The following is an 18479-nucleotide window of genomic DNA, read 5'->3' on the forward strand; positions in this document are numbered from 1 at the left end:
AAGAGCGGCGGCGGGAGCGGCCGCGGTCACAGCCTCCCCTCCGAGCCTCGGCCAATCAGCGGCGCGGGCACAAATATGCAAATGGCGCGCCGGTGCTGCCGGAGTGCCGCTCGCAGGGGCTGGTGGGGTCGCGCTGGGGGAGTGAACTGGGCCAATCAGGCGGGTGCGTGGCGGCGCGGGGGAGGCGGTGCCCCTTCACTCCTCCCTCCTCTCCCTCCCGGCCCCGCGCTGACAGGGGGGCCTGGCCGCGCCGCCGGTAAGTGCCGTCGCCGCCGCCGCCGCCCGCCGTTGCCACCCGCCGCCCCAGGCGTGGGGAGGAAGCCTGGGGGCACCGCGGGGCAGCAGCCGCTGCTCAACTGGTGGGGAGAGGCGGGGGCGGGTTCTGTCAGCCGGGTGGTCGCCTGAGGCCGCCCCCGCCCGGACAGCCGCGCGTGTCAGTCTCGGTCGAGGCGGGGGGCGGCGGGGGCGCCTCAGTCATGGCGAAGCCTGAGAGCCAGCGAGCGGCGGTGAGTACGTGCCGCCGCCGCTCGGCCGGGGGGGGGGGGGTCGGGGCAGGCCGGGCCGCGCCGCCGCCGCCGGAGGTAAGGGGCCCGCGCCCGGGGACGGCGGGGCGCGCGGCGAGGCCGGGGAGGGGGCTCTGCCCGCACGTGCGGCCCAGCCCGCTCGCGGCCCGCCCCGCGCCTGTCATGGCTGCGGGCTGCTGCCCCCGCCCCCCCCCCCTCCGGCCCGCAGACCCTGGGGTCGGGACCTGGCCGCCGCGCCTGTTGCGTCGGGCGGAGGTGAGGGCAGGGTGGGCAGGGCTCCGCTTCCCCGCCCCGCGCGAGGTCGGGGCCTCCTGGTCTGCCCGCTTCCCTCTCGAGGGTCGGGCTTCCCTCCATCCTGCAGCCTCTTCCCCCGCCCGCCTGCTTTCTCGCCTCCGTGACTCATGACAGGGCGTCCCGCGCGAGCGCTGGGTGTCCCCGAGCCCGGGACGCCCCCGGCGCTTTCCCGGGCCTTGCCTGCCGGGTTACGACCGCACTGCTTTTCCTGTGATCCTTCACCCCGAGGGGCAGCCCCGAGGGCCTCTCCACGTCTGCAGTGGGGCCCGGACCCCGCGGCTGCTGCCGCTTTCTTCGGCTCTGGGTGTGGGACGTGATGGGTGGTTCCAGGGCTGTCTTCGCGGACATCCATCCCAAAGCCAAGCACGACCCGGAAAGCCTGGGTGTCTTACTGGCCTGTCGTCGCAGTCGCCAGCTCAGGGTGGTTTCAGTTTGTTCCTTTTTTGGTTCTGTTTTGCCTTTTTTTTTTTTTTTTTTAAGAAAAATAAAACTTTTCGGAACAAAGTAGACCAAAAAAATTCTTAAATTGTGATATTAACAATGTTAACACAGTTACTTTCCTGGGAGTCTGGGATTTGACACTGCTGTGACTTTTCTCCATTATATGAAAAATACTCGTAACTACCTAAGGATTGCCCCGTATTAAATAAAGTTTATTTTCATTAATAAAATCACTATCACAGTTTAGTTTCTCAGTTTTGCATGCTACTTTTCACCTTTCCTTTTCTCTGATTTCAAACTCCAGTTCTACTTAACCAACTAGGATCTTGAACAGAAAAAAGGGCTTACCTTGTGTAATGTTACTCTACCTAAACTGTGCACGATTGTACAGGTACTTTAAAAAAAAAAACAACGGCTAGGTCTGCAAACACTTAAATGTACAGAAGGTACTTACCCGGTCGGGGGTGGGGATTCCACATTTTGGAGGGAGGGAGAGTGTGTGTGTGTGTGTGTGTGTGTGTGTGTGTGTGTGTGTGTGCGCGTGCGCGCGCGCGCGTTTTAGTTTTGGGGGGAGGGGGTTTCAGTGCAAAAGGGTGAACATAGTGTTTCTTCATTTCTGTTAGATTTACAGAACTTGAAATTAAGTGGGACTTTTTGCTAATAGCACAGAGCCTTCCGTATGATAGATATTGGATAAATACTTGTTCTAAGCAAATTAAACATGTATTCTGTATCTTCCAAGACTTTGTCTCTGCTTCCATTGCTTAGACACTTCACATTAAGTAGCTATAGTGTACTACAACATATTAGCTTGGTGAGTTTCCTCTGAACTACAGGTCATGTAATATAAACACGAAATGCTCTGGGGGGAAAAAGTAGTCGCCTCCCAGATTTGATAGAGTTATGTTTGTCATTCTGAACAGTTTCAGGAGAGTGGGTGTTGTAGAGTTAAAAAATAAAAACCTTGTGATTGATTAACTAGGGGAAGTTGTGTCCTAAGGACATAAGAAATAGCATTAGGGAAAAAAAATTATGCTGGTATAACTAGTAAAGCCTTCTTGACTTGGAAGGAGTTCTGATTGGAGAGAATCAGGACTTTGTCACTTTACTAGCTGTATAGCTATAGTCAGATTTCTTAACCTCTGTGAACCCATGTTTTCTTGAATTTTACAGTTCTCCAATTCTGAGGAGTCCATTAGATCTGTCCTTTGAAATATAAAAATTATGCTTGGGTTTAAGTATAAGAAAAGGCAGCGGTTTTGGAACAAATAGAGGTATAGTTGGTCTTACCTTAAAAGAACATTTTTAAAAGAATAAGCTCAAGTGGGCAGGTATGAATAAAGGAAGCAGTGTTTAAAAAAAAAAGCTCATGACAAATTTAATAAAATCCTAGAATTTTGAACTTGGAAGTATCTTTAGAGACTTTTAACTCCAAATCCCTTTTCTAATGTAACTGAATTCCTTCTCTAAGACATTAAACTAGACCTTGGCAGTTTACCTATGGAAACCAGATAAAACTGAAGGAAGGGCTTAATGTATAAATTTAGGAGGTAGGAAATAAAGAAGCATTACAGACTTAGAGGTAAAATCTATTGAAGTTTCAATAATTAAAAATTTTGGTACATGTGACATTTTAGATATTCTGAAGGGTTATATGTGTTACTCATATAAATGTAGTGGGAGAAAAAGTCAACTAAATAGAGGACAAAAATGAAATCCTAGAGAGGTTAAAGTATAAAAGAAAAATGAAATAATAGATCTACTGGGGAAATTCCATCATATGTCAGTATAGTGAATACAGAACATTGATAAGAATATGGAAACTTAAGGCATTTGGTTAGAGTGAAAATGAATTATGAAACTAATGTCATAAGTGTTTGAAAAACTTTGAAAGCCAAAAATTGGAATCAGAAGAGATTTATGGACACTGAGGAGACAATGATTTTGTTACAACCTTTTAAATGTTCTGTAGCTGTCGTGGTCTTAAGATGATTAACCTGTCTTACCCATACAGATTTCTTACATGATAGAAGATTTAGCTTTTTTACACTTACTCTGTGAATATAAGTTGCCCCATTCCAATTTTGTAACTATCTTCTGACACCATGTTTCTTTTTACTTGTTTGGGCTTCGCTCCCATCCATTCTACCCCCGAATTTTACCAGTCTGTGAATACTCAGGTCAAATTCCACCTTGCGAGTAAGATCATCTCTTGTCATTGTAGCCCTTAGGGATTTCTCCTTCCCATGAGACCATAGCATTATTATTTGTCTCACTTATTTGACATACCATGTGCAACTTCCTGACCTTATCTCCACTGTATTGCTTTTAATTTTGTGGGAGCACTTTTTGCTCCTCCCTTTTAGAAACAGTTGGAAAGCTGATCAAGTGATAAGGGGAAACTCAGAGAAGGGGAAGCCACTTTGAGCTATAATTCATTCTCTGAACTCCAGGTCACTCACATCCATTCATTAAACAGATTAATTTATTAAGTGATTCCTTTATTAATCAGTTTATTATATAACAAATTTATTAAGTGATTCCTACCTTTGTAGAATTTATAGTCTAATAGTGGAAACGTAATGGGCAAGTAAATAACAAATGTAAAATTACAACTTGTAATGAATTCAGTAAAGGTCTTCCTTTTTCACAGACTGCTGGGAAAAAAATGGGGAGGATTGTAGATTGTGTGGTCAGAAAGGTCTCCCTCAGGTGGTGATATTTAAGTCAAGATAAAGAATAAGCTAGATAGGGAAAGAGTTTCTTGGAAGAGAGAAGAATATGTATGAAGGCAAGAAAGAGCTTAATATGTTGGAAGAAAAAGAAGTTCAGGGTGGCAGGAGTATAATAATAAGGGAAAACCATGCAAGATGAGAGCTAGGCAGAGAGCAGATCATACAGGGCATTGCAGGGCATTTTGAAGACCTGGGTTTTACTGAAGATGTTGCAATCAATCATTGAAGATTTTGAAGTAGAGGAGTGCTATGCTTTAGATTGTTAAGAATGACATTTTGGTTAAGAATGGATTAGAGAAAGGCAAGGATGAAAGCAAAAACTACTACTACAGTTGTTGAGGTAAGATGATGGTGGCTGGCCCTAGGGTAGCAGTAGCATCTGATTTGACAGAGACAGGAGATGGAAGTGGCAGGGCCATTGACAACTTCATGACGTATTGGATGTTAAAGGAAAGATGTCGAAGTGACCTCCAGGTTCCCCTGACTTGAGGACCTAGAAAGATGATGGTGAGATTTACTGAGATGAACATGAGAAGAAAAGGTTTGGCAAGAAATTAAGTTTTGAACACCATTCCTAGGCAAGAGCTTCAGAAGGTAGAAGGCGGTGGGGTGGGGTCGCTACCTTTATCTGAATGATAGATGCCTCCATTGGAATAGGTTTAACTATATATATGACATCATATTACAACATACTTATAATGTGTGTTTTGAGAATAGCAAGCTTCATATTTGTGTTAGGAGAATTAGTAACTGAAACGATCTTTTAAAAATACAGTTCAATTTTTGAAAGTTTGTGAAAATTTTCTTAATACAGATTATATTAGATAAGGTTTGAGAAAAAATCTGAATGTAGTATTAGATGGGTTTTGATATTATTTGGGTGATGGTGCAGAATTCAAAAGTCTTATAATCTTGATGTTCTTAAGAAAGTGGCACTCTAGGGGCGCCTGGGTTGGTTAAGCGACTGCCTTCAGCTCAGGTCATGATCTCAGGGTCCTGGGATTGAGCCCCCGCCTCGGGATCCCTGCTCCGTGGGAAGCCTGCTTCTCCCTCTCCCACTCCCCCGCTTGTGTTCCCTCTCTCGCTGTCTCTCTCTCTCTGTCAAATAAAATCTTTAAAAAATAAATAAGTAAATAAAAATAAAGAAAGTGGCACTCTTGGGTGCCTGGGTGGCTCAGTTGGTTAAACGTCTGCCTTTGGCTCAGGTCATGATCTCAGGATCCTGGGATCGAGCCCCGCATCGCGCTCCCTGCTCCCCGGGAAGCCTGCTTCTCCCTCTGCCCCTCCCCTGCTTGTGCTTTCTCTCTCTCTGTCTCTCTCAAATAAATAAAATCTTTAAAAAAAAAAAAGAAAGAAAAAGAAAGTGGCACTCTTTAAAGTTATTAGCTTGTAGGCAGCCTGATATTATATTTATCATTTGTAATGAGACTTCTGGTGTTTATGAGTAAAAATTGTAAGTGCAGGGCATTAGGAGCTATTATTTATCAAATAACTATAGATACTGATGTTTCTGTTATACTTTGTCATTATTAACTTAGCAAATAGTAAGATTTTTTTTTTTTTACTGTACTTTTAAAACTTTTTTTAACTGGGAATTTTAAATATTGTTATTGCTACAAAGGGACCCAGTTTGAAATCTGAAGAGAAAAAAAAGATTATTTTTCTTGTTCAGTGGTCATTTCAGTTTAGTTTACCTAACTAAGCTGCAGTATAAAGTATATTAAATTTTATTCTATTGGAAATAAATGGTTGTGCTTCTGAAAGATAACTGTTAATGTATCTATTCTTTTATAAGAAGAAGGAAAAAATCATTAGGATAATGGTTAGGTTTCATATATTTTGCATAAACTTTGTTTTATCTTAAAATTTTGTGCTTTATTACACATTACTAAGTAAATTCAAAGTTACTCTTTCATGGAATTAGCTGGAATTTAGTGTATTTTTTCGGTTATGTTATCTTTTGCAGTATTTATCTTTAAAACAGCAATTAAATATTTATTCATTAAAATTTTTTCTTCAATCAAGGAACTGGACAGCTTTCCATAAAACAAATTTAGGAATTCAAGATTCTATATTTGGTACACTTATTTAGTCTGTTTTATAGATGAAGAAACTGAGCTACAGAGAAACTGAGTTGCCTGAGCTTTCTAGTATTAGGGAATATTTTATTTCAGAGGTTGCATAATTTAGTGAATTCACTGCATATCCAAATACAAGAATACACTTAGTTCTGATTTGGTGAACACCTGTTCAGATGAGTAGTAAACGGAGTTTACTTTTAAGTCTTTTCAGAAACCATCCTATATTTGCTTACCAATATTGTTTTGAATGACATGTACTCTAAATGGTGACTTATAAATATTTATTTATGATTCATCTTGGTTCAATTAGGTTTTTAATTTTTTTGATAAGTTATAAGTGACATTCAGAAAAGTATATGTCATAAATTTATAGCTCTATAATTTATTACAAAGTAAACATCTCTGTAACCACTACCTAGGTCAAGGAATAGAATGTTATTGGCAACCCCCAAGCTCCTCTCACTCCCTTCCAATCATCACCCCCTTTCAGTCTCCCAGAGGTAACCACCATGCTGACTTCTAAAACCATAGAGTAGTTTTGGTTCTGTTTCAACTTTATATAAGTGAAATCATATAGTATGTGTTCTTTTGCTTAATATTATCTCTGAGACTAATCTGTTTTTATTTTTAAAGATTTTATTTATTATTTGAGAGAGAGAGAAAGATTGAGAGAACGAGTGGGAAAGGGGGCAGAGGGAGAAGCAGACTCCCTATGGAGCAAGGATCCTGATGCAGGACTCGATCCCAGAACCCTGGGATCATGACCTGAGCCGAAGCTAACCCACTGAGCCACCAAGGCGCCCAATCTGTGTTTTTCCATGTAAAAGTAGTTCAGTCATTCTCATTGCTGTTGATTCTAATGTAGGATGAACATGTTTTCAGTTTGGAAGTGTTCCGAATAATACTGATATGAGCATTTCTGTACATGACTTTTGGTGTGCACACATTTCTGTGGCATATATATTTCTAGAAGTAGAAAAATTGGTTATGGGTATGCGTATATTCAACTTTACCAATAATGCTGTATCTTTTTCCAGATTTGTTCCAATTTATACTTCTTTTAGCAGTGTATGAGAATGCCAGTTGCTTATATTGTTATGTGGTTTGATTCAAATACCACTATACAGTATTTGAAAATCTTGTGTTCTTTTTAAAAAATCTCCAAAGATGAATGTTTGGTTATGGATAGCTATTTCTACCTAAATGAGACATAAATTAGTACCTCTGTTGTGCCTGTTGGATTACAGCATATTCAAACAAAGCATAGTTTTTTGTTTTCAAAGTTATAATCAAATAAGATACCATCTTTTCTCTATCCTTAAAAATGTTTGGTTTTGAAATACAGTGACTAGTACAGCACTGTAGGGGATATGGTTTGGAAAGAACAAAAAAAATTATAACGTTATTAAAGAAATCTTGAAAAAGATAGGAAAAAACTTTTAGCCAAAGTGAATTTGGTTACTGTTAGGTGAAATGTACATGATAGTTTGAAATAAGGCCCTGGAGAAGGAGGAGGGCAAGTTATGTCAGAAATGGCCAAAGCTCACAGGGCTGCTAATAGGGATATGCATCACTTGTATATAGGGACCCAAGCTATTGCTTTCTTGGTATGCTTTTGGTCAGAGACTTCAAGGAAGGCAATGAAATGCTATATGGTCTCATTAAAGTAGTGGGAAATTGAGTTTTATATCTTTATTTTATTCTAGTAGTAAGAAAAAATGTTTTTAATAATTTATAGTATTCCAAGAAAAATGGAATTGAGTTTCTCAAGGATTTGAATGTGAAATCGCATCTTAGAAGATACGTTGAGGAAGATGTGTCAACATTTGACTGAATTCGAAATGCTAAGTAAATGGATTTGATAGAAATGAAGTCACTGCGTAAAATCTTATGTCTATTAAACTACTTTAAATGAATCAGAAAGGCAAGGAAAGCCGTAAGAAAGAAAATCTAAGTGTAGTGTCATAGAAGCTGAGAGAATTTCCAGAAGGCAGAGGGGTTACTTGAACTGAATTCAGGAAACATTTAAACAGCTTTTGTTATAGGCCAATCAGGCTGTTAACTGGTACCGCAGATGAATAAGTCATGGGCCTTGTTTTTTAAGCATTCAGTGCCAAAATAGTATATGATAGATGGAGATGCATGGATGATTGGAGGCTTCATATAGAAGATGGCATTTTTGAGTTTAGCTTCTGTCACTTTTGTTAGTGTTGGCAAGTGTTTTCTTAGTGGTCAGACGGGGATTGAGAGAACATTGGGATTTGCCTAGGAGTTTATTAGTCACCCTTGAAAATATAGTTGCAGTAATTTTATGGGGGCAGAAAGTAAAGTACAAGAGGTTAACAGGCAAGTGGGTATTTGGAAAATGGAGGCAGTGGATCACTTATTCTCAATATTTGTCACTGAATGGAAGGATAGACATAGATGATTTTGTGTGTACATGTTTGTTAAGGTAGGAGAGACCTACTGCCTAAAGTTAGAAGGGAAGCAGGTAATTGCAAGGGGATGATTAAAGATTCTAGACAGAGTTGGAATGTATTTGGGTGCAAGTTGCTTAAAAGCTAGATGGAATGGTATTAAGAGGTGAAAGTATCTTTGGAAAAAAGTCATGCTTCCTCTTTTGAGAACAGCTAGAAGGGAAAGAACAGAAGCAAAGATAGATAACATGCTTCTAAAAAGGTGACTGGTGAGTTTCAACTGGAAAGCCTCAGAAGAATATGGAAGAGGCAGAATTCTCCTTGGGTGAGATTGGGGAAGTTAGGAGAAGGCTTGAGGAGATAACCTAGAAGCAAAGGGAAATGAATTTAAACACTTTCTCAGCAAAAGCAAGGACCACATTGAAGGTACAGATTGGAATTAACCTTGTATTAATACTCTGCCAGGCATATAACAAGTATTATAAATATGCAGAAATGTGAACTGAATTGGACTGAGGTCTGGAGGTCACATTACATTGGTGTTGTTAATAGAGTATGGTGGGCTGAGTGAACTAAAAGTGGTCAGCATATTGAAGCATTAGAGATTATTAGAAGAATCAGAGGAGGTCTGGAGAAGCTTAATAGTCATGGGAGAGTTTGAATGACTCTTGGGAAATCAGAAGTGAGATGACAGATATGAGAGGAAAAGCTGCATTAAGTGCTTTCTTTATTTTAGGAACTTTCAATGTATTTCTAAACTGTGTATATTTCTAAACCATTCAACAACCCTGCGAGTTAGGTGGTAATAATCAACCTGGGTCTCAATTTTTAGTGTATTTCAAACTTTGGAAAATTGTGCATTTAAATCAATTTCCTGTTTTTAACATTAATTGAAATTTGTTTGGTTTTATAATATATATTTATACTTAATTTGGTTAGGGGTATGATTGATGTTCAGGACTACTTCAAATAGACAACTTGACCTGACTCATTAGCAGCTAGGAAACTTACAGTCTATTTTCAGTATCAGCCCAAAATTAGTTATCCTCAATCATCTTTTACCAAGAGTAGAGATGAGATTATGTTTTAAAGATTTCCCTTTCTGTGAGATGCAAAGTGAGACTAAATTAAGTGTGAATGCCAACAAAGTAAGTAATTGAATTTAGTAAATCGCTATCTGCAGAGGGGGATGTTAATATAAACATTAAGTGAATGCTATTTACATTACTGGTTTTCAGGTCTTTTAAAGCAAGGAGTCCTTTTTTTTTTTTTAAGATTTTATTTTTAAGTAATCTCCACACCCAGTGTGGGGCCCAGACTTACAACCCTGAGATCAAGACTTGCATGCTCTACCAACTGAGTCAGCCAGGCACCCCTGAATCCTTTGTTTTTTGAAAATACTACTCGAAAGCTCAATCTGTAAGATATATAAAAGTGGAATATTCAGGGAGAAATCTTTTATTGGTGAGGAAATGGGGGAAGGTGAGGCCTAAAGCCCTCTCTTCCTTTCAGTGGCTAAACATTACCCAGTGCTCCAAGGAGCACAGATTGAAAACTGTTTACACAGTGCTCTGTGTGTGTTATTTTATAGTAGTTCTATGAGATCAATACTATTACAGTCCCCGTTTTAAAGGTGAAGAAACTGAGCTTCAAGTGATTAAATGATTTGCCTAAGATTACATAGCTAGGAAGTGATAAAGCCAGGATTCCAATCTTTTACTAGTCTTATTTTCAGAGTCCGTAGTTTTAACTACTGTGTTGTAATACAGGCCCTTTGTAAAATCACTTCTCAATGAAAGTAGGATTTTGGGGAGGATAACTGGGAATTAAACTTTAAATTGGATCACTGAGGCATTTTTTGTGTGGTAAAATATACATAAGATATACTATTTTAATTATTTTTTTTAAAGATTTTATTTATTTATTAGAGAGTGAGCGCGCGAGAGAGCACAAGCAGGGGAGGAGGGGGCAGAAGGAGAAACAGGCTCCCCACTGAGCAAGGAGCCCAATGATGCCATGATGCGGGGCTCGATCCCAGAACCCTGGGATCCTGACCTGAGCTGAAGGCAGACGCTTAACCAACTGAGCCACCCAGGTGCCCCTATTTTAACTATTTTTAAGTGGACAGTTCAGTGGGAGCCTCTTACAGCATAAAAATGATATATTATTGCTTAGAATGCTTTTGAATCTCAGCCTTTGGAGTAACTATTAAGGATCAAGGAGTTTTTATTTGTTTTGTGTTACATTATTGTATTTTTTTAAATATTTATTTATTTGATAGAGAGACAGAGAGCACAGATGGACTTGGAGGGGCAGCGGAAGAGGGAGAAGCAGACTCCCCACTGAGCAGGGAGCCCAATGTGGGGCTTGATCCCAGGACCCTGGGGTCATGACCTGAGCCAAAGGCAGATACTTAACTGACTGAGCCATCCAGGTGCCCCGACATTATTGAATTCTTGAAAGCATTTGAGTATTTACTATGTGCCAGGAATTGTACTAGTAGATACTAGGGATACAGAGATGAATAAGACCAATCTCTGCACTCATCTTTAGTAGAGAAGACAGATTTGGTAAGTTCAATCTGCTAAAGTAGACATTATAGGTGTACTACTAGACCAAGAATGATAATATGGTGTGTAAGGTGTGAGACACGAAAACTGAGTGCCTAACAGTTTGAGGACTGTGTGTGTGTACATGTACATGTACATGCAGGCTACCTAGAGATAGTAGTACTTGAGTTTAATCTCAAAGACATTACTTTATCAAATGGAGGAAGTGGGAGGTGGGGGGCAGTGTTGTAGGCTTAGAGAACCTCTTGTACATATTAATGGAGATGTGAGAGTGTTTGAATTTAGGCAGCATTTCAACATGGTTGAGCATGGATTACCTATGGGAGAACAGAAGCAAAAAGGGTAGAGGGGCATTGATATCTTTAGGAAGGGAATAAAATGAGCAAGAATATATGTTGAGAAGGCAAAGACAAATTTAGGCATATGATGATACCACTGATTCATATAAACATTTTTTAAATGAGTTGGAAACAAAGTACAATTAGATATAACAGGCTTGGTCTCAGTAATTTTTGAGCAAGTTAACATAGAATCTTGATCTATATTCCTAGTTCTGTGGGTCAGTGAGAGGAAAATACATATTTATTGAGCACTTACTATGTTTTGAGACTTTGAATATATTCTTCTGAACTCTGCAATAACCCTGCCAACTAGATGATTATCTGTTGAAAGCAGACTGAGAGATTCCAAGAACTGCTCAAGGTTACACAGTTTAGAGAGATGGTAGAAACCTGGGGTCCCTCAGCTACACAGTTACTAATTTACACTTGCCAGATGTTTTTCTAATTGACTAGTAAATCTATTTTATTATTAAACAGTTAAAGTTGTATATATTGCAGTGAGATTAATCCAAAACATACTGATGATACATACAGCAGAGTTTAGGATGGGATTTGATAGAATAGTTTAGAGATTGGGATATGTGACATTAAAGTCTTTTATCATGTGGGCTTCTATAATGATTTTGTGTATTGTACCTTAATAGAATGACCTAAGATTTAATTGTTAGTTAGCTGTTGGAAATAATTTAGAAGGATGTCTGTCTGGATAACTATTTCAAGTTGGTTTATATTTCTGTTGGGTTCTAATTTTTGCTAGTACTCATGTTATATGTTAAGATCATATTAGCCTAAAACATTTAAAAATGAGAATATTCCTACAACTTAATATAATGATTGTCCTTCCTATAATTTTTTAAAGGAATTTTAGATATGGAACGTTATGATTGATGTCTTCAAGAGGAGGAAAAATCATGGTCTTTTTTTAGTTAAAAGATTTTAAAAATTTAATTTCAGATAAGGACAGGAAATGATGACATTTTAGAGAGGGTGGTCAGGAATGGCCTCATTGAGAAAGTTACTTTTGAGAAAAGAACTGAATGAAGTGAGGGAAGAGTGTACATAACAAGTACAAAGGCCTTGAGAAAGAACATATCTGGCTTTTTTTTTTAATTAAAAATATTAAATTTTTTTAAATGTGTTATATGTACAATTTAGTGACATTAATTCCACTCACAATATTGTGCAACCATCACTACTATCTTCTGTTTTTTCCCTCTCCCCAGCCTCTGGTAGTGTGTAATCTTTTTATCTCTATAAATTTGCCTAATCTAGGTATTTCATATAAGTGGAATCATACAATATTTTCCCTTTTGTGTCTACTTATTATACTTGGCGTAATGTTTTCAAGGTTCACGGTTCATCCACACTGTAGCATATATCAGAACTTTATCCCCTTTTCACGGTCAGATCACATTCCATTTTAGGTATCTACAGATTTTGTTCATCTGTTGATGGACACTTGGATTGTTTTTGAACTTTTGGCTATTGTGGATAATGCTACTATTTGCATATAAATGTATATAAATTTTTGAGTCCCTGTTTTTAATTCTTTTGAGTATAGAGTATATAGGAGTAGAATTGCTGGGTTATATGGTAATTCTATGTTTAACTTTTTGTGGAACCACCGCACTTCTGCATAGTGGCTGTACCATTTTACATTACTACCAGCGATGTATGAGATTGCCAGTTTTTCCACATCCTTTCAAATGCTTGTTATTTTTCATTTGAAAAATAATATTCTTAAGTCGTTGTGAAATGATATCTCATTGTGATTTTGGTTTGCATTGTCCTAATGACTGATGTTGAGTATCTCTGTTTATTGGCCATTCCTGTATCTTCTTTGGATAAATATATATTGAAGTCCTTTGTCCATTTTTATTTAAGTTGGGTTGTTTAACTTTATAGTAGTGAGTTTGTAGGAGTTCTTTATAAATTCTAGATATTAAACTTTTACCAGATATATGATTTGCATATATTTTGCCCCATTCTGCAGGTTGCTTTTTACTCTCTTGATAGTATTCTTTGGTGCACAAGTTTTTAATTTTTACAAAGCCCAATTCATCTGTCTTTTTTTTTCTTTCGTTAACCCGTTTTTTTGGTGTTACATTTAAGAAACCATTGCCAGTCCAAAATCATGAAGATTTGCCCCTATGTTTTCCTCTAATAGTGTTACAGTTTCAGCTCTTAAATTTAGATCTTTGATTTATTTCCGTTGTTTTTTTTTTTATGGTATAAAGTAAGATTTTATTCTTTTGCAGGTGGCTATCTAGTTTTCCCAACATCAGTTGTAGAAGAGACTGTTTTTCCCCATTGAATGTTCTTGGCACCCTTGTCAAAAATCAGTTGACCATGTGAGGGTTTATTTCTGGACTTTCTATTCCATTGGTCTATATGTCTATCCTTATGCCAGTAACACATTGTTTTGATTACTGTAGTTTTGTAGTAAGTTTTGAAAGTGGGAAGTGTGGGCCCAACTTCGTTCTTTTTTGAGATTGTTTTGGTTATTCTGGGTCCCTTGGAATTCCATATGAATTTTAGGATGAGTTTTTCTATATATGCAAAAAAATCATTGGGATTTTGATAGGAAATGCATTGAATGTGTGGATTGGTTTGGGCAGTATTGTTGTCTTAACAATATTAAGTCTTTCAATCCATGTACACAGGATGTCTTTACATTGATTTAGATCTACCTTAATTCCTTTCAGCACTGTTTTGTCTTCAAAACGATATACAGTCTTCAGTGTACACAGCTTACATGTCCTTCATTAAATTTATTCCTAAATTTTTATTTTTTTAATGCTATCATAAATGGAACTGTTTTTAATTTCCTTTCCGGAACGTTGGTTGCTGTCTTACAGAAATACAACTGATCTTTCTGCATAGATTTGTATCCTAGAATTTTGCTGAATTTGTTTATTAGCTCTAGCAGTTTGTTTGCATGCATGTGTGTATGTGTATGTGTTATTTACAGTTTTCTACATATAAGATCATGTTATCAGTGAACAAGATGATTGTACTTCTTCCATTCTATTTTAGATGGCTTTTATTTTCCTTTCTTGCCCATTTTCTCTGGCTGGATCTTTTGGTTCTGTATTGGATAGAAGTGGTGAAAGTGGGCTTCCTTATCTTGTTCCTGATGTTGGGGCAAATTCTCTTTTTTAATTCTCTTATCATTGAGTTTGATATTAGCTCTAAGTTGTTCATACATGGCCTTTATCATGTTGAGGAAATTCCTTTCTATTCCTATTTTATTCAGTATTTTAATCATGAAAGGGTGTTGGAAGGGTGTTAGATTTTGTCAAATGCTTTTTTGTATCAATTAATATGGTGATGATGTGTTTTTACCTTTATTTTATTAATGCAGTGTGTTACATTGGTTTTGTATCTTAATTACCTTTACATGCCTAGGATAATTCCTACTTGTTCATATAATATACTGTATATGTACGTATATGTATATGTATAATATGCTGCTGGATTTGATCTGCTAGTATTTTGTTGACAATTTCTGCCTCTGTATTCAAAAGAGACATTAGTCTTTAGTGTCTTGTTCTGTTTTTTGGTTTTGGGTTTTTTCCCTTGTAATGTCTTTGGCTTCATTATCAGGGTAATGTTAACTTCACAAAATGAGTTAGAGAGTACTTCTGACTTTTCACTTTTGTGGAAGAATTTGAGAGGAATTGGTGTCAATTCTTTAAATATTCGGTAGAATTCACCATTAAAACCATCTGGTCCTGGGTTTTTCTTTGTTGGGAGGTTTTTGATTACAGATTCAATCTTATTTGTTTTAGGTCTATTTAGATTTTCTGCTTTTCTAATCAATTTGGGTAGCTTATGTAACATACAATTTGTCCATTTCATCTAGGCTTATCCAATTTGTTGGTGTGCAGTTATTCCTATTATTCTTATAATACTATTCTTCTATAAAAAGGACTTAACTATTCTTATATAAAAAGGGCTTATATAGTCCTTATATAGACTTGTAAAGTCTATATTATAAAGTAAAAGTCTATATTAATATCCTCTTTGGATTCTGTTTTTATTAATTTGGAACTTCTCTCTTAGCCAGTCTAGTTAAAGATTTGTGAACTTTGTTGATCTTTTCAGAAAACTAATGTTAAATTTCATTGATTTTCCTTTATTGTCTTTCTCTTCTTTATTTCACTTATCTCCGCTCTAATCTTCATTATTTCTTTCTCCTTCCTTTGGACTTAGTTTGCTCATTTCCTTAAAGTGTACAGTTAGGTTATCAATTAGATTTGTTTAATGTAGTTGTTTACAAGTATGTTTCTCTTAGAGCATTGTTTTTGCATTATCTCATAAGTTTTGCTATGTTGTGTTTTCAATTTTATTCATCTGAGGGAATTTTGTAGTATCTCTTTTTATTTTTTAGATAGGATTTTTCACATTTCAATAAGCTGGAAATATTTTGCTTGTAGCTTTGAAAAGAGAAGCTAGAGGGGAGACCTAAGTCTTTAAGAATTTGAAGGTTGTCATAATTAGGTTTATTTTAAACAATCTCAAAGTAGATGCCTAGGAAGGCAGGAGGAAAATTAAACTTTTAAAAAACTTCTTAACAGGTATTCAAGTATAGTTTGAATACCTTAATAGGAGTTGCTCTAGAAGTTCATAGACCTTTTTTCTTTTTCTTTTTTTAACAAAGAAATGGTGAATTTGCCAGCTTTTTATTTTGTCAAGTAAAGATATTCTTTAAAATGACAGATATGTCCTATCATTATCATTTTAGTCTTTAAAAAATGTTTCTGGATACAACTTAAGTGTTTTGGTCACTGTCATTGAGAGAGTTGCTATTTGCTATCTTAAAATACCTTCAAATGTTAATAGCTGCCAGTGATTATAATTTTACCACAGTAAAAATGTTAGTCAAGTGTTACACCAGAGAAGAAATTTTAAACAGTGAAATAGCTTCCTATTTCCTCTAGGATAAAGTCCAGAATTCTTAACATGGCTAATTTAAAGCCTTGGATATTTGACCTCTGCCTGCCTCAACATCTCTATCTGGCTAGTAGTATGCTCTGGCCACACTACACTGTTGAGTAGTTCCTGAAATGCAATGTCCTCCCTCACCTCTGGGCATTTCTTGTAGTGTTTTCACTGTGCTCTCACCAGTTGTAGGAATAATGCAAGAGAGTGCGGGGATTGTAAAAGACTTGTTTCCTATCCTAATAGGGATTACCGCTTCCTTTATTTAGTACTTTATAATTCCCCTTTGAGGCAGACAGGACTGTAGTTAATAGTTTGTGTTGCTATTTTTGTTTTTTGTTTTTTTTTCCAGATGAAAACAAGTAGTAAGTGATCTTCTCAAAGTCCTACAGCTAGGAGGTAGAAGAGCCAGAACTCAGGTCTATGTTTTGTTTTGTCTTGTTTTTATGTAAGTATCCCGTTCTAATTCCTATGCAGTCATTGACTGATTTAGCAAAAATTTATTACGTGCCTACTATGCTAGGATACAAAGATGACAACAGTGTTCTTTTTCTCCAAGGGTATACAGCCTAGTGGAGAGAAAAGAAAAATATAATACATTATTATAATGGAGTGTTATTTGTAGTATGCACAGGTTACAAGACAGACAGTTGAGTCAGAAGAGGCCTTCTATAGGAGGTGAATCTGAAGCTGAATTTTCTCCAAATATAAATTTGAAATTGCTATGGGTAGCTCATAAAGTAAAAAATAATGTGGCACAAATTTAATACTGTACAGAAATGCTGAAGGGATGACTAATAGAAAACTGAATAATTTGGTAGGGCCCAATGCTGCTCGTACCAAATGGGATGAAACTCTTAATGTGTAGAGCTTACTGGGAAGCCTAATTCATTTAGGAGAAATATACTGAGGGATTTATTTGGAGAATATAGAGATGTCTAGGAGAAAAAGCAACTATTAGACATTCAGGAAGTCAGTTTACCACTGAAATAAGTTTATATATATATATATATATAAATCCTGTTTGGGAACATACTCAGTGATTTTATTTTTACTCTGAAGGCCCAGTTCAAATGTCGCCCTATCTCTATGTCTTTACCCATCTTTTCCAGAAATAATTAATCGTGATCTAATATAACATTATGCTGTGTATGCATATCTGCTAAGTCATATATCTCTACTTGTTTACGTGTTTTCTTCCTCTCTGGATTATGAACTTTAGGAAGGCAGGGATTCTGTTCTTTTGATGTACAATCCTCATGTCATTGGCATCGATAAATGTAGAAATAAAGATCGAGAAGTAATTTTATTTTGATTCTAAATATTTGTCTCAACCTTAAAAGATATAAATATATAAAATATAAGATATAAAGATATAAAATATTTTATTTTACTGTATTGGATTGATAAGGTCCCTATAGCAATGCTCCCGCTTACATTTCTGCCTTTACTTTCTACTTTTCTCCATTTTCATGCCCAATGCAGTAGTCATCCCCTTCCATAAGTATGTACTTCCTGCCTTGCTGCCATTTCTTTTTTTTAAATTTTTTATTGTTATGTTAAACACCATACATTACATCATTAGTTTTTGATGTAGTATTCCATGATTCATTGTTTGTGCATAACACCCACTGCTCCATGCTGAACTTGCCGTTTTTAATACCCATCACCAGGCTAACCCATCCTCCCGCCCCCCCCAGAACCCTCAGTTTGTTTTTCAGAGTCCATCGTCTCTCATGCTTCATCTCCCCCTCCGACTTACCCCCTTCCTTCTTCCCCTCGTGCTATCTTCTTTTTTTTTTTTCTTAACTATATATTGCATTATATGTTTCAGAGGTACAGATCTGTGATTCAACAGTCTTGCACAATTCACAGCGCTCACCGTAGCATATACCCTCCCCAATGTCTATCACCCAGCCATCCCATCCCTCCCACCCCCCCACTCCAGCAACCCTCAGTTTCTTTCCTGAGATTAATAATTCCTCATATCAGTGAGGTCATATAATACGTGTCTTTCTCCGATTGACTTATTTCACTCAGCATAACACCCTCCAGTTCCATCCACGTCGTTGCAAATGGCAAGATCTCATTCCTTTTGATGGCTGCATGATATTCCATAGTGTATATATATC

At 37.7% G+C, this 18479-nt stretch overlaps 1 protein-coding gene across 4 annotated transcripts in view; it reads left to right on the forward strand.

Annotated features, from left to right (window-relative positions):
* Positions 1 to 200: 200 nt before the first annotated feature.
* CHD9 (chromodomain helicase DNA binding protein 9) overlaps positions 201 to 18479 on the forward strand; it is a 168312-nt gene continuing 150033 nt past the window's right edge. For all 4 annotated transcript variants that reach the window (XM_028093242.2, XM_028093256.2, XM_028093250.2 and 1 more), the window contains exon 1: positions 201 to 256. The gene's annotated coding sequence lies outside the window, so the exon portion shown is untranslated. The remainder of the gene's footprint in view (positions 257 to 18479) is intronic.

This window comes from Eumetopias jubatus, unplaced genomic scaffold (assembly GCF_037043125.1).
Source record: "Eumetopias jubatus isolate StellerSeaLion01/CBP00866 unplaced genomic scaffold, mEumJub1_p1.0 scaffold_10, whole genome shotgun sequence".
Taxonomy (NCBI): Eukaryota; Metazoa; Chordata; class Mammalia; order Carnivora; family Otariidae; genus Eumetopias; species Eumetopias jubatus.